Source organism: Gallus gallus, chromosome 5 (genome assembly GCF_016699485.2).
Source record: "Gallus gallus isolate bGalGal1 chromosome 5, bGalGal1.mat.broiler.GRCg7b, whole genome shotgun sequence".
NCBI lineage: Eukaryota > Metazoa > Chordata > Aves > Galliformes > Phasianidae > Gallus > Gallus gallus.
In genome coordinates this window covers 56242444-56255210 of record NC_052536.1, presented here as the reverse complement: position 1 = coordinate 56255210, position 12767 = coordinate 56242444, and the positions used below count along the sequence as shown (strand labels likewise).

The window sequence follows — 12767 nt, the reverse complement described above, 5'->3', positions numbered from 1 at the left end:
GTTCATCACCACTGTGTCAGCCCATATGCTCACACATTTGCTGTTAGTCTGAAGGCTCCATCTTCACCAGGAGAATGCCTGGGGGGAGTTTAGATCCTGGATAGTGAGTTGAAAATCTACAGAAATGCCTGAAAATTCTGTGGATCTTTTCTCATCGTCAACGTGGAGAGGTGAAAAATCTGAAAGTAGGCTTAGAGAGATGCACAAAAGTACAGTACTTGGCTGTTAAAATACAAATTAGTTAAATCCCAAGTAAAAAGGGATAAGACCAGGAGCACTAGAACTAGATCTAATCAGCAGTATCTAATTAAAACCTATATGTAATGCTCCAATGGGCGTTAGTAAAGATTTGAATTCAGTCTGGCATTCCTGAGCTTTCATCAATGCAGCCTTTTGCATATGCAGAGATGCATATGCATATATAAATTTACTGGATGTGCTCCATGCACTCAGTAAAGAGAAAGAATACAGGGACATTAAATAATTCTGACCAACTGCATTAGGTCTGACGAACAGAGCTTTTGGTTTTGTATTTTTCTATGTAAATAAGATCAGCACAGGGGGAAAAATAGATTGGATGCACGGTTAATGTGATACTCAGGGAGGAATCCTGGGGTGACAAGCTCTGGAACTGGGACACTTGGAGGATGGCTGTATGGTGGGGGCAGCAGTAAACACCACTGGTGGTGGTACTTTGAGCTTCTGCATGCTGGAGGTACCACAGGTGTCTCCAAATCTTGGCTTCCCATCTTGCTATTAGTTTTATATAGCTTTGTGTCTTCAGAGCTATGCATCATGTTCTTAACAAAAATCCCACTGTGTTTTATTGCTTAAATTCATTAACTCAACCAGAGGGCTGTTATGTCACTTAGCTGCTGTGAGGCAGCTGGAAATGGCACTCAGCACACAGCCAGGGCAGAGGACAGAGGGGACCAGAAAGAGCTGTGCTCAGAACGTAGGAGCTAAACTCTCTGAAACCAGAGAGGGCCATGGCATCCCAACCATAACACCCAAAGTCAGGGGATGCTTCTCATTTGATCTCTTTGATCCTCCGTTTTTATGTCTACAAAGCAGAGAGGAAATGTCTGCTCTTCTGCCTCGGAACTTATTCAAAAAGCACATCTGCAAAGCACTTTGATCCTGTAGCAAGACACTGAACTCTTCCACTCCCAAGAAATTCTGACCTACTGTGGCACCCTTAAGAGCAGCGACACATCAGGAGCCAGGTATGAATTCTGCACTGCAGGTGATCATTGAAGCCACGGACAGTGTAAGCAGCATACAGTAAAGCAGAGGAGGGATGCTGAGTGACCATCACTACCCCTGTACCCCTCAGAGGGTCCGCTGTTGGGGAAAAGATAGGGTGTTCTTACATGCCATCTAACAGCTTTTATGAGCACAAGCCTCTGAGCTGCAGCAGAGAGAGTTAGAGCCGTTAGCTCACATCTTTACAGAATCCTGACACAGAACGCACAGGAGTCCCCAGTCCTATTGATTTTACCAAGCGACTTGAAACAACAATTAACCTTTCTAACTATGCGTCTTCCTTTAAAATGCATCTCTGCTGCTTTTCAAAGTTTGCTTTTAAAAATTAATGAATCGATGCAGTTTTACAGCTATTGACCAATTTAAAATGTCAAGGTTGTAGCAGGAGGGAAGGCTAAAGAGATGCAAATCCTGTTATGCAAGCTCATGGGCACTGTTGGGTTGGACACTGAGGACTCTGTTCTCAGCTTTGGTTCTTGTCTTTTTATCTCCTTTAATTTTCTTCAGTGAACTCAGTAGATGTCATATGCATTTATAACACCTTGGAAAACATCCTGGCCTTATTTAGAAATGTGTGTGCATATGTGCATTTCCAGTCAAGGAAATGAGAACTGTCACACACAGCATTTATTATTTAAGTAGGTGCTCAGCACTTAGCTTTCATCCAGGGATACGAGCACAGCTATTTAGGGCTGAACTCTACAAGCCCTCAGCAAACTCAGAGTCCTACCAGGATTCAGCCTGTACCCTGATCACCATCTTGGACCAACTTTTTATTCCCCAGCCACATGCTAACAGCATACCAGAATTTTCCTGCCCTTTTCCTTTTTGTTTCTAGAATATAACAGGCACTTTACAGAGAAAAATGAAGCACTACTCACCCTAAAGATATCCGAATGTAAGAGAAAAGGCTGTTGCTTTGGTTTTTTCTTTTCCTTTCCTTAATATCCTGTAGTCTGTATGCTGGAGGACCCTTTGCTGAGGCTGCCAGACAGCTGATGTAATTATCTGCTGATTAACACGGGACAAGAAGTCAGCTGGGGTTTTAACCATTACACAGAATGGCACAACCAAAATACCTAGATTACTTAAGGTTAGAAGCATCTATCCGTGTAGATTTGATGCCAGCAAATAGCCTTGTTTAAGATTTCAAATTAGCTAAATTAGCTAAATTGCTGTTCACATCAGTGGCGATTTGCTTAATTGGAAGTACAAAGGACGGGCTGAAATTCTCAGTGAAGTCCAGAGCTTTCAGCTTGGTGAGGCACTGTGAGGCCGCACCTCAAGCGCTGTGTTCAGTGCTGGGCCCCTCACTCCCAGACAGACATGGAGGCCCTGCAGCGCGTGCAGAGAGGGGAACGGAGCTGTGAGGGCTCTGGAGCACACGTGTGATGGGGAGCAGCTGAGGGAGCTGGGGGGGGTCAGTGTGGAGAAGAGGAGGCTCAGGGGAGCCCTCATCGCTCTCTGCAGCTCCCTGACAGGAGCTGGGGAGGAGGTGGGGTTGGCTTCCGTGTAACCAGTGGTAGGACAAGAGGTGATGGTCTCAAGTAGTGCCAGAGGAGGGTCAAGTTGGATACTGAGAAACATTTCTTCTCAGAATGAGCTGTCAGGCATTGGAACAGGCTGCCCAGGGGTGGGGGAGGTGATGGAGTTCCTGGAGGCGTTTGAGAAATGAGTAGATGTGGCAGTGAGGGACATGGTCAGTGGGCATGGTGGGGATGGGCTGGCACTTGGACTTGATGGTCTTGAAGGTCTTTTCCAATCTTAATAATTCAATCATTTTATGATTCTGTGGCTGCTCCCTGTGTTTGTGTTGGCTCCTGGATTTAGCTGGAAAGGAAAAGGGCTTGGGGAGAAGCACTCAAACTCTTCTTCCTGTTGTAAAGAGCAGTATCATAGAATCACAGAATGGCCCGGGTTGGAAGGGACCTCAAGGATCACGAAGCTCCAACCCCCCACCACAGGCAGGGCCACCAACCTCCACATGTAATACCAGCCCAGGCTGCCCAGGGCCCCATCCAACCTGGCCTTGAACACCTCCAGGGATGGACGGGGCATCCACAGCCTCTCTGGGCAGCTGTTCCAGCACCTCACCACTCATAGCAAAGAACTTCCCCCCCGACATCCAACCTAAATCTTCCCTTCTTCAACTTAAAACCATTTCCCCTTATTATCCACATTCAGGAATCCCCACTACAAATACCTCTATTTTTTTTAATTGAAGTTAAGAAAACAATCAGCAATCAGCATCCAGTCAAATTGATTAGCAGAGAGGGCATCCCCGGTGCTCAAACATCTTTCAGAGACAGAGCAAGCCCCACGCACAAGATGTGAAGAGCACTTTCCAGGAGACCAAGAAGAAGAATCGCTAAGAGATGGCCAGCCAAAATTAACTTCCATCTTGAAGGCATGAGATAGTTAGCTTACTTCAAATTAAATTTCCCCGCAAGCACTACTGTTATTTTAATCGAAACTAAGCAATGTATTTTCCTATGGGCCCATTGGCATGCCCCAGAAGTGAGGAGAGCTGCCTGAGGCAGCAGCAGGCATTGGCTGGAGGCACTGGGCTTCTGCCTGGCAGCTCCGCAGGGTTCTACAGGACACGAAGGACATGGCCTCCACACACTGCCCTGGGGCTCCTAAGGAAGCAGCTGGCTGCCTTATAGTATGAGCAAATGGAAATCTTCAGTGTAGAAGAAGAAAGTCAGCATGCATCTTAACAGGCGAACATGGCTTATAATTAGCTCACACTAAGCACTGATGAAGGCAGAATCTTGAAGAAAAAGGAGGACTGAATTTTAAATGACTTAAGGTGATAGCAATGATCTGCATTTACTTGTCCTATAGATTAGTTTGCTGACTACTTTTTTTTTTTTTTCCTGGAGGGCTTTTTAATTATGCATAGAAATCTCATCAAATACAGATGAAGAAGGTCAGAACAATTAGTATAAAACAAACACTTCAGCATAATGCACCATAATGATTATTTTTGCAACAATCAGTTAGCAAGCTCCAAGAACGTTTGATGCATTTTAAGCTAAGTCATTATCAGATTTTCCAAAACTTACAATCACAGCAGCAATTCAGCAGATCAGCCAGCCATGCTCCCCATACAAGGCAGGATTTCTGCAGCTGTTCCTGGGACACCAAACCTGGATCGCACACTGAAAGAGCTGCACCCTGGTAAAAGTCAGATTCAAAGATAACAGTCAGAGAGATATATGGATAAAGCAGGTTAGTACTAATATATACATTGAGTTTACTGCTGCTGTTATTCTGCAATCTTTAGGAGCCAGAAACTTCATATTACCATTTATTGTTGAAATACAGCTGGTCACATAAATGTTGCTTGCAAGGAGCTCTTCCCATCCTGGAGGCAGGGATGTCCATCTGCGTGGCAATGCAGCACACACCTAAGTATCAGTAGGGCAATTAAATAGTTAACAGTAAGAAGCAGTAGCAGGCAGCAGGACTGACAAAGAGATAAAACCTTACATTCCAAGCTTTACCTAAGTCCTAACTCCACCAGCTTTCTGCTCAGCGCTGCTGGGACGGGAACTCTCAGTTTGTGCTAATGAGAAGCCATGTCCCTAAAACGTTTGGCAGGCTGTAAGCTGTCAGGTTCTAGTACACTTTGAAGGAACAGCTTATTTTACTACTACCTGACTGTCTGCTGTGCTCACGAGCACAGTGAATGCAGCAGCAGCTCCCCGTGCCTTTCCATGGATGCACCATCACTCCCTGTATGTGTTTCATGAGGCTCTGTGTTTGATCACTCCCTGAAAAGAGGTTGCAGCGAGGTGGGGGGGACTGCTGCAAACCTAACAGTGATAGGACAATAGGGAATGGCCTCAAGTTGCATGGGGGGAGGATCAGATTAGATATTAGGAAATATTTATTCTCCAAAAGGGTGGTCAGGCAGAGGCACAGCTGCCCAGGGAGTGGTGGTGTCACTGGAGGTGTCCAAGAGCCATTGGGGATGTGGCACTGAGGGACGTGGGCAGTGGGCATGGTGGGGTGGGTTGGGCTTGGGGATCTTGGAGCTCTTTTCTAACCTGAATGCTCCTCTGGTTCTATATTGCCGCAGTGCTACAGAGGAAGCTCCATGTCCCTGGGGAGCTCTCAGCAGCTCAGTGGTGACCACAGTGTGTCAGTGCCTGGATGTTAGAAGTCTTCTGCACAGCTGACACAAGTGGTGTACACTGGGGATCTGCTACCAGTGCTGCGAGCTCAGAGTGCACAAAGAGCCACCGAGCATCTGAGGAAATAAGGAAAATGATCAGGAAGATAACAGCCCCTTGGTATGATGGCTTTCGCTCCCCACCCATCCACCAGAAGCACAGGACATATTTGAGAGAGTTTTGGTATCTGAGAATAGCTGTGGAAAATGTGTCTGTGATTAAAAGTAAATGGGTATGTGGTGATGCTAACACAATGTACATTATTAGTGCTACAAGTATGACCTTTTCTTACAGCAATGCTGAGAGAGATTGCGCCCGCAGGGTCTACTCTAAAGCATACTGGAGTTAATGGGACTTTTTCTGTTAGCTGTAAGGGATTGCATTAGGCCTGCACAAACAGGGCTGTGCTTTGAAAGGGGAAGAGGACCACAGAGGGAGTGAAGGAGAAGGAGGGAGGATGAGTGTGGGTGCTTGCTGGACACAGCACTGTACCTGCATGCATTGGGATGTGCATAGTCACACCATAGCAGGCACCAGAAGATCTGCACCTTTTTGTCTGCTCTGGGAAACAGCCAAGGCAATGGCTTGCACAGCCCTTGGAAAGCTGCAGTTAGCATTGGCCACGTGTTTGTACCAGTTGTCTATGTATTAATTGATTCCTATGACTTTTTTTTTTCTTAATTCATAGCATCTTGGAACAGCTGGGAGTTAATTTCTTATTGATTTAAGCTACATTAATAGCAAGCCACCACAGGAAATGTAAATAATTTTTCAGATGGATGCTGTAAATCTCCTTAAGTCCATTGTTTAATTTTGGGAATGAGCTTACGCTCTTGCTTATTACTGCCTCATTAGCCTTTACCTTGATTTTCATTAACTGCAGACAAACCAAGACAGTGCAGTGACAGTTCTCTTAAATGAAAAGAACAAAGCAGCTTTCTGTGCCTCTGCAGAACACTCCAGAGGCAACCAGCCCTGCTTTTGCTGCCTGTGCTCTCTCCTGGGGCTCTGGTTCCCAGTTGCTTTCACCATCGTTTCCTCTCTTCCTTGGGAGCTCCCTCGGCTGCTTTTCCCTTCTTCACCACCCATCTCATCTCATTATGTTTTCACTTCAACCTCCAGAGTTGCCAATGTGTTCCCCTATTCATTTCTAGGTGGGCACCCTTAGCCTTGTCCTCTCAGTCACACACTTCACCCTGATGCTGCTGTCCATGTTCCCTCTCTCCTGAAAGACTGCATTGTCCCCTCTTTCTTTCCTTCTGTGCTCCCCACATTTCCTCCTGAACTCCACCTCTGTCAGGCTGCTGCCTCTCACCTCCACGTCTCCTTGTTGATGAGCTGTAGCAGGTAGCAATTCACATATAAAATCTTCTACTGCTACCCACTCAAAGAAAACATGCAGCCTTCCACGTGGAAGACCTCTGTCCTTTTCACAACGCAGTGCAGCACAGTGAAAACCTGGGGATCTAAAGCTGAATCTTCATTTCCACAACCATGCAAGGCATCAAAGGCAGGTAAATATATTCAGGTGTCCTTAAGGATTGTGCAGATCTGCCAGACCCCAGAAGAAGCCTTAGGAAGTACCTCTCTTCTCATGAGCAGAGCATACTCCTACTCTCATAAAGGCAACGTAACAGCCATGATTTCTGCATTCCTTGCAGTATAGAGTCAGCAATAAATAATTTAGGACCACCTTTTATACTTTTTACAGTCAAGAAAGCTCCTATGAAACAGTGGGAAACAGCCTGGAGGGTGACACTGTAGGTCACAAACTAGAACACTTGTATAGAGACCGAGTTGTTCCCTATGTGTGCACAGGCTGTGTGTTTCATAAATGGTTTTTCCCATGGCTCTGATTTCTTTTTGACCCAAAACTGACCCCTAAATTTCATTGGGTGGAAATTCAGACCGCTGCATCACCTGCATGGATGACTTGACACGATGAGCCATGTAACGAGCAGATTTTTATTAATACAAATAGTACTTAGAGCACAATCTGTCAGCTATGCAGATTGATAATGTCTCTGACTTCGCAGAGAACTCATTATTTTTTTTTTCCCTAAAATATTTCCTGGCAGTAAATCTCACACAGCCAGCGTCTGGCAGCTAGGAAAAATAAGTTGTTTTTCAAGGGGTTTACTGGAGTTCCTCTGTCTTCATTATGCTTATCTGAAACAGTCAGAGCCTCCTGACTTTATAAATAAATGTCCATGGAAATGGCAAGAGATTCAAGATGCTGATAATACAAGAGAGGAAAGAACAATACTTTTTCCCTGGAGAACACGCTTCAGTCTCAGATTTTACATCTTAAGAACTGAAACTTCTGTCCCTTCCTATTCTCCCTTCTGCCTTCTCCCTATCTCCCCCTTCCTGAGTAAAAAGTAACTTCTTGCATGAGGATAAGCTGAAATGCAACCATGCAGAAGAGTAAAACAAAATATACCAACCCTCTGACCCCCAGTTTGCCTTATAATATGACAACTCCTATGTGAAAATCAGACTTATCTATCTGAGGACAAGAGAGTGTCACACTCCTTCCCTTACTGATGCGATATAGCTGTCAGCTATACCAAGATGAGGTATGGAGGCCCCCAGGCCCCTCCAGCTGCTCATTCACACCAGGTGTGGCCCCCAAGCATCTCTTCTTTGACAAAAATACCTTTAAATTTCCAGAATCCTCAACTCCTTGCAGTCCTCTTCCGTCTATTTGTTTCTAAGTGGCTTCCTAAAAAGGAACTGTGTGCTTGTACACTATCTTACATAGGGTCTACTAAAAAAATTTAGCTCATGTTGCCTTGTTATTCTATTAGCAATATAGCAAGGCTAAAAAACACAGCATACTCTTTCTGTAAATATGTTGTTTTACAAATCACTCACTGTAATGAATGCTATTTTCTCTACCAGCAGCTGTCACACAAGTTCTCCACTGCCTGTCCAGCCAGCCACATGCTCATATGTCCTTTAAGAGTACATGCATCATTTACTTGCACCCCACCTCTGCTTTTTCCCCTAATATATATGCATATATATATATATATATATATATATATATATATATAATTTTTTTTGCTTGGATCATGTGGATAACCTAGGAGGGATTTCAGTGTACCTAGTATCTCAGATAAAGTGTGAGCCTTGCTTTATCAAATCTGTATGGTTTGTTTTATATATCTTGTTAACTACAGATGAACATCCCTTGCCTCTGAATCTGGGTATCAGTAGAACCCATCAAGCTTACAGTCTGAACAATATGCCCGTTCCTCCACAAAAACAAAGATTATGTGCTTACATAAAATTAAATCAAGAAAGGAACTCGGTGCTAATATACCTTTTATGTGGAGAGCCATTGCCAATGACTGTACTGTATATGCAAACAGTGTGCTTGTCCAGAAGATGGGTTTTATAGACAAGCTCACTGGAATAATGCTCATATTACTTTCTTTTCTTATATACTTGGCATGGGTTCTGTCTCTGAATTTCTTTTCAGCCATCTCATTGCATTGCTTATTATTTTTGAAACACATTAACAAGGATGTTGAAAGGAAAGGTGAGCAAAGGACACTGTCAGCTACTGAACTGTGCAGTAAGGAAGTGATCAATCCAGATTTGGTCCATTTAATTTTCAGTCAACATAATGAGTGCATTTGTTTTGCTGTTCTTTTAAGCTCTGTTGTCAAGGATACAGTGATATTCTCTACATCAGAAGATGAATTTGCTATGAAGAACTACTTTTCATTGGCATTTACTCAATCAAACTTGACATGAAGGCAGCATCTGTCCAATAATTTTTTACTTAAAGTAAAGTCATTAGTTATGATATCCAGCTCAACAACAGAAAACATAAATCTTTCTGAAACCCAGCTGAAGTGGCACTGAATTCCTATTTTTCGTCTGAGATGTGTCAGAAGGATGGACTCTATAGCGGTCACGCACTGACATATTCTCTTATGACAGAGGTGAATGGTTCAAACATGGTTTAGATGACAAGGGAGAGAATTAATGTGACAATCCCTATGGATATGACCACCAGAACTGCGGCTATGGAAGCATACAGCAAACAGGTGGGAAGGTTGCATCCAGCCCACGTGCAGCATCTCTGTCATGCAGGCTGGGTATTCAAATCCAGACACTCCTGTTCCATCAGCAACACCCTATAATGAGATACATTACATGCTGCATCTTCCCAAATTGATGCATGTTATTGCGAGCTGCTACTGCTTAGAAAACAAACAATCCCATCTATGAGCCCAATACACTAAACATACATATATTAGCTAAGCACACAGCAGAGCTATAATCTTTCCATCATTCACTGATGGCTTGTTTGAAAATGAAAACATTAGCTGTTCAGTCCTTGCTCTCTTTCGAAACTCAGATGGTGATCTAAGATGATGTCTGACTGCAAACAGGCAGCTCGGGCAGCACTTAACCCTCCTGCTGCAATGGGAGATGGCACAGAGAAGTGACACAGACCCAAGATCTTTCTTTTCTTGCCACAACATGGTTTGAGAGGCAGCCTCTTTCCACACCAGGAATGACTGAGATCTTTTCGTTCTCAAGTGGTTCAGAAAAGCACCGACAGTAGAATGTATCAGAAATTTCTCTTGGTAGCCAAACCTGATTGTTTTTTTCAATAGACTTATCAAAGCAGATTCAAGGAATCTGTATTATATCTGGAGTGAAGTGGCAGATACTGTCTCAGAGAAATTCTACCTTGAAAACTAATTAAATAGGCTTAGATAGAAGCTCTTTCACGTGGGCTGGAAATTAATTGAAAGGCAGCATGCAAAAGGTAATGATGAATATTAATGTGCTGAATTGGTGGCCATATCTAGTAGGGTGAGATCTTTATCACAGTGGGCAGGGAAATATTACAATAAGAAGTTAAAACCCACGTGATTTCAATTAAGAAAGAAATTAGGTTAATACACACGTGGCTTGGAAGGAAACATGCTCAACTGAAATGTGAACTTTTCAAGTGAAAAGGGCTATAGTTACCACGAGCAGACAGGGCACAGCAGTAGATGCTCAGTCAGTACGCCAACTGCCCCTTGGGGTCTCTCCTTCACATACGTCGATACAGAGCCCACACAGATGAAGACAGAGCTGCTGAGAAGGACTTGAGCAAGGTCCTGCACAGCCCATGGGTGCAGTGTCCACCCTGCAACCACACAAATGCCTGACAAACCTTCAGTCAGCAGATGGGGATGCAACACACTGTTTTGGGTTGGAGATGTCACTGCTTCTCCTCATTTGACTTTTCTTTCAGTGTGATGCACCTGGTTTCAAAAGGAAAAATGATTAATGCACATGCAAATATACGTTCTTTGTGACAGTCAATATATAGCTTGATGTTTTTTCCTCTGTTATTTAGGTCCTTATTGTCACAAACACTACGTAAGTTTCCTTTGAATGAATGGCAGGTCATTCATAAATTATGCTATGAAGTGAAGTTCCATTTTACTATTCTACATTAGAAACCCACAGGTCAGTGCACAGAAGTGTAGAGATGTTCATCCCTCAGAGATAACTATGTAAAACACTTGAAATCAAAGCCTGGAGGATCTGGAGGGTACACAAATGTTCAATTTTCGATAAAGTAGATGAAGATAAACTTCCATAGCTTTCACTGTACATCTATTTGGCTTTTTTATGAGTAATCTCAGGTCTGCATTCAGCACCCTAAATCCTCAGTATCTGTCATGGTATGGACCATACCATGGTGTCTGGGAGGTGCCCCACCACAGAAAGGAGGACCCAAGGAGCACAAAATGCAATCCCATCCAGAAATCTTCTCAGATCAGTCAAGGAAGAAGTGCTAGGACTTAGTCATACAGATGAGGTCAGGCAGTTGGTGGAAGATTATAATATTCTAGCTCTGCTTGAAAACAGGAATGCTATTTCCCAGAAAAAATGGGAAGGGAAGGGAAGGGAAGGGAAGGGAAGGGAAGGGAAGGGAAGGGAAGGGAAGGGAAGGGAAGGGAAGGGAAGGGAAGGGAAGGGAAGGGAAGGGAAGGGAAGGGAAGGGAAGGGAAGGGAAGGGAAGGGAAGGGAAGGGAAGGGAAGGGAAGGGTTGCCATTTCTCTTCCTCTGAGCTCAAAAGTACTACTTAGGTCTTCTGGAACATCCAGCGTGGACAAGGTCTTCAGCCACGAGGTGGAAACCCAGCTGCACATTCTCTGAATCTGCAGAAAACCAACCCTGAAGGTAGTGAGGGAGGAGTGTGAGCCTTTCGCCCAGCTCAATAACCACAGCCCATGCAACCTCATTGCTGAGAGTTTTTCGGTGTATTGTGCACTTGAAAACCTGGCATTTTACACAGCTCCATTTGCTAAGTACCCACATAATGGTATTCCAGCCTGCTTTGGCACACCTCTGGCATTTAATGTCTTCAAATATTGACAGATGGATTGTTGTCTCCTGTTACTCAGTGAAAGCTGGGAGCATAATGCTAAGCTGATTAAAAGAAACGGGATCACCGGCCAAATCCATTTCTTCTTCACTTCTTAATGTGGAAGCACCTTCTCATTGCTTAAGGGATGTATTTTTGTAAAAGATCTGGCTCCTGAACTAGCAGTACAAACGCTGCCTGGAAAAGGAATATTTCACTCTCCCCATCCTGCTGTGTAAAAAGAGCAGATTTTTGTCTCACCTTGCAAAAGAAAGAGTCAATTTTGTTCTTACATTGGAAAAAAAATGAATAATAGACAAACCTGCTACTTAAAAGCGAGACTGTTTAGTGCCTCAGGGTCCAAACTTACAGCAAACCATGTCGTCCAAACCAGTCCATCTGCCCTGGTTTCCTATTGATCTGAACAAACCAAAGGGAAGCGTTGGCACAGAGAACCAAAGCAGTTCTTTGAATGTTGCCCAGTTGGGGACAGCAGCCCCTGTGACACTGCGCCTTGCTCACGGGGCCAGATCAAGAGCCCAGGAGGACACTTCTTCCTGGTTTTCAGAAACCTTTGTTTTTATACCTCAGGAAATGCTGGTTGGTGATGGGACTGTGAACCCAGAAGTGCTACTGAAGTGCCACTGTGAGCAAACACACTTCTGGCCTCATGGTGGCCTAGAGTTCCGCCATGGTGACCCTACAGTTCCCTCATGGTGGCCTACAGCTCCTCACAGGGAGTGGAGGGGCACCACTGAGCTCTGCTCTCTGTGAAGGAGAGCAACAGGGCCTGAGAGAACACATGGAGCTGTGTCAGGGGAGGGCCAGGTGGGGGTGAAGGCAAGGCTGTGCTCCAGAGGGCGGTGGGTACGGCACAGCTCCCAGGGCAGCGGGCACAGCCCCGAGTGCCAGAGCTCAGGAAGTGCTGG

General features: G+C 44.5%; 1 protein-coding gene across 2 annotated transcripts in view; it reads right to left on the bottom strand.

Annotated features, from left to right (window-relative positions):
- Positions 1-11413, bottom strand: part of LOC101748344 (inositol 1,4,5-trisphosphate receptor-interacting protein-like 1) — a 62790-nt gene extending 51377 nt beyond the window's left edge. Inside the window, exons 1-5 of one of the 2 annotated variants that reach the window (XR_005860051.1) lie at positions 10446-11413; positions 5322-5524; positions 4577-4679; positions 4335-4446; positions 2148-2274 (exon numbers count right to left, since the gene is read on the bottom strand). The gene's annotated coding sequence lies outside the window, so the exon portion shown is untranslated. The remainder of the gene's footprint in view (positions 1-2147; positions 2275-4334; positions 4447-4576; positions 4680-5321; positions 5525-10445) is intronic. The other variant, XR_006939319.1, reaches the window with a different exon arrangement.
- Between the last annotated feature and the right edge of the window lie 1354 nt (positions 11414-12767).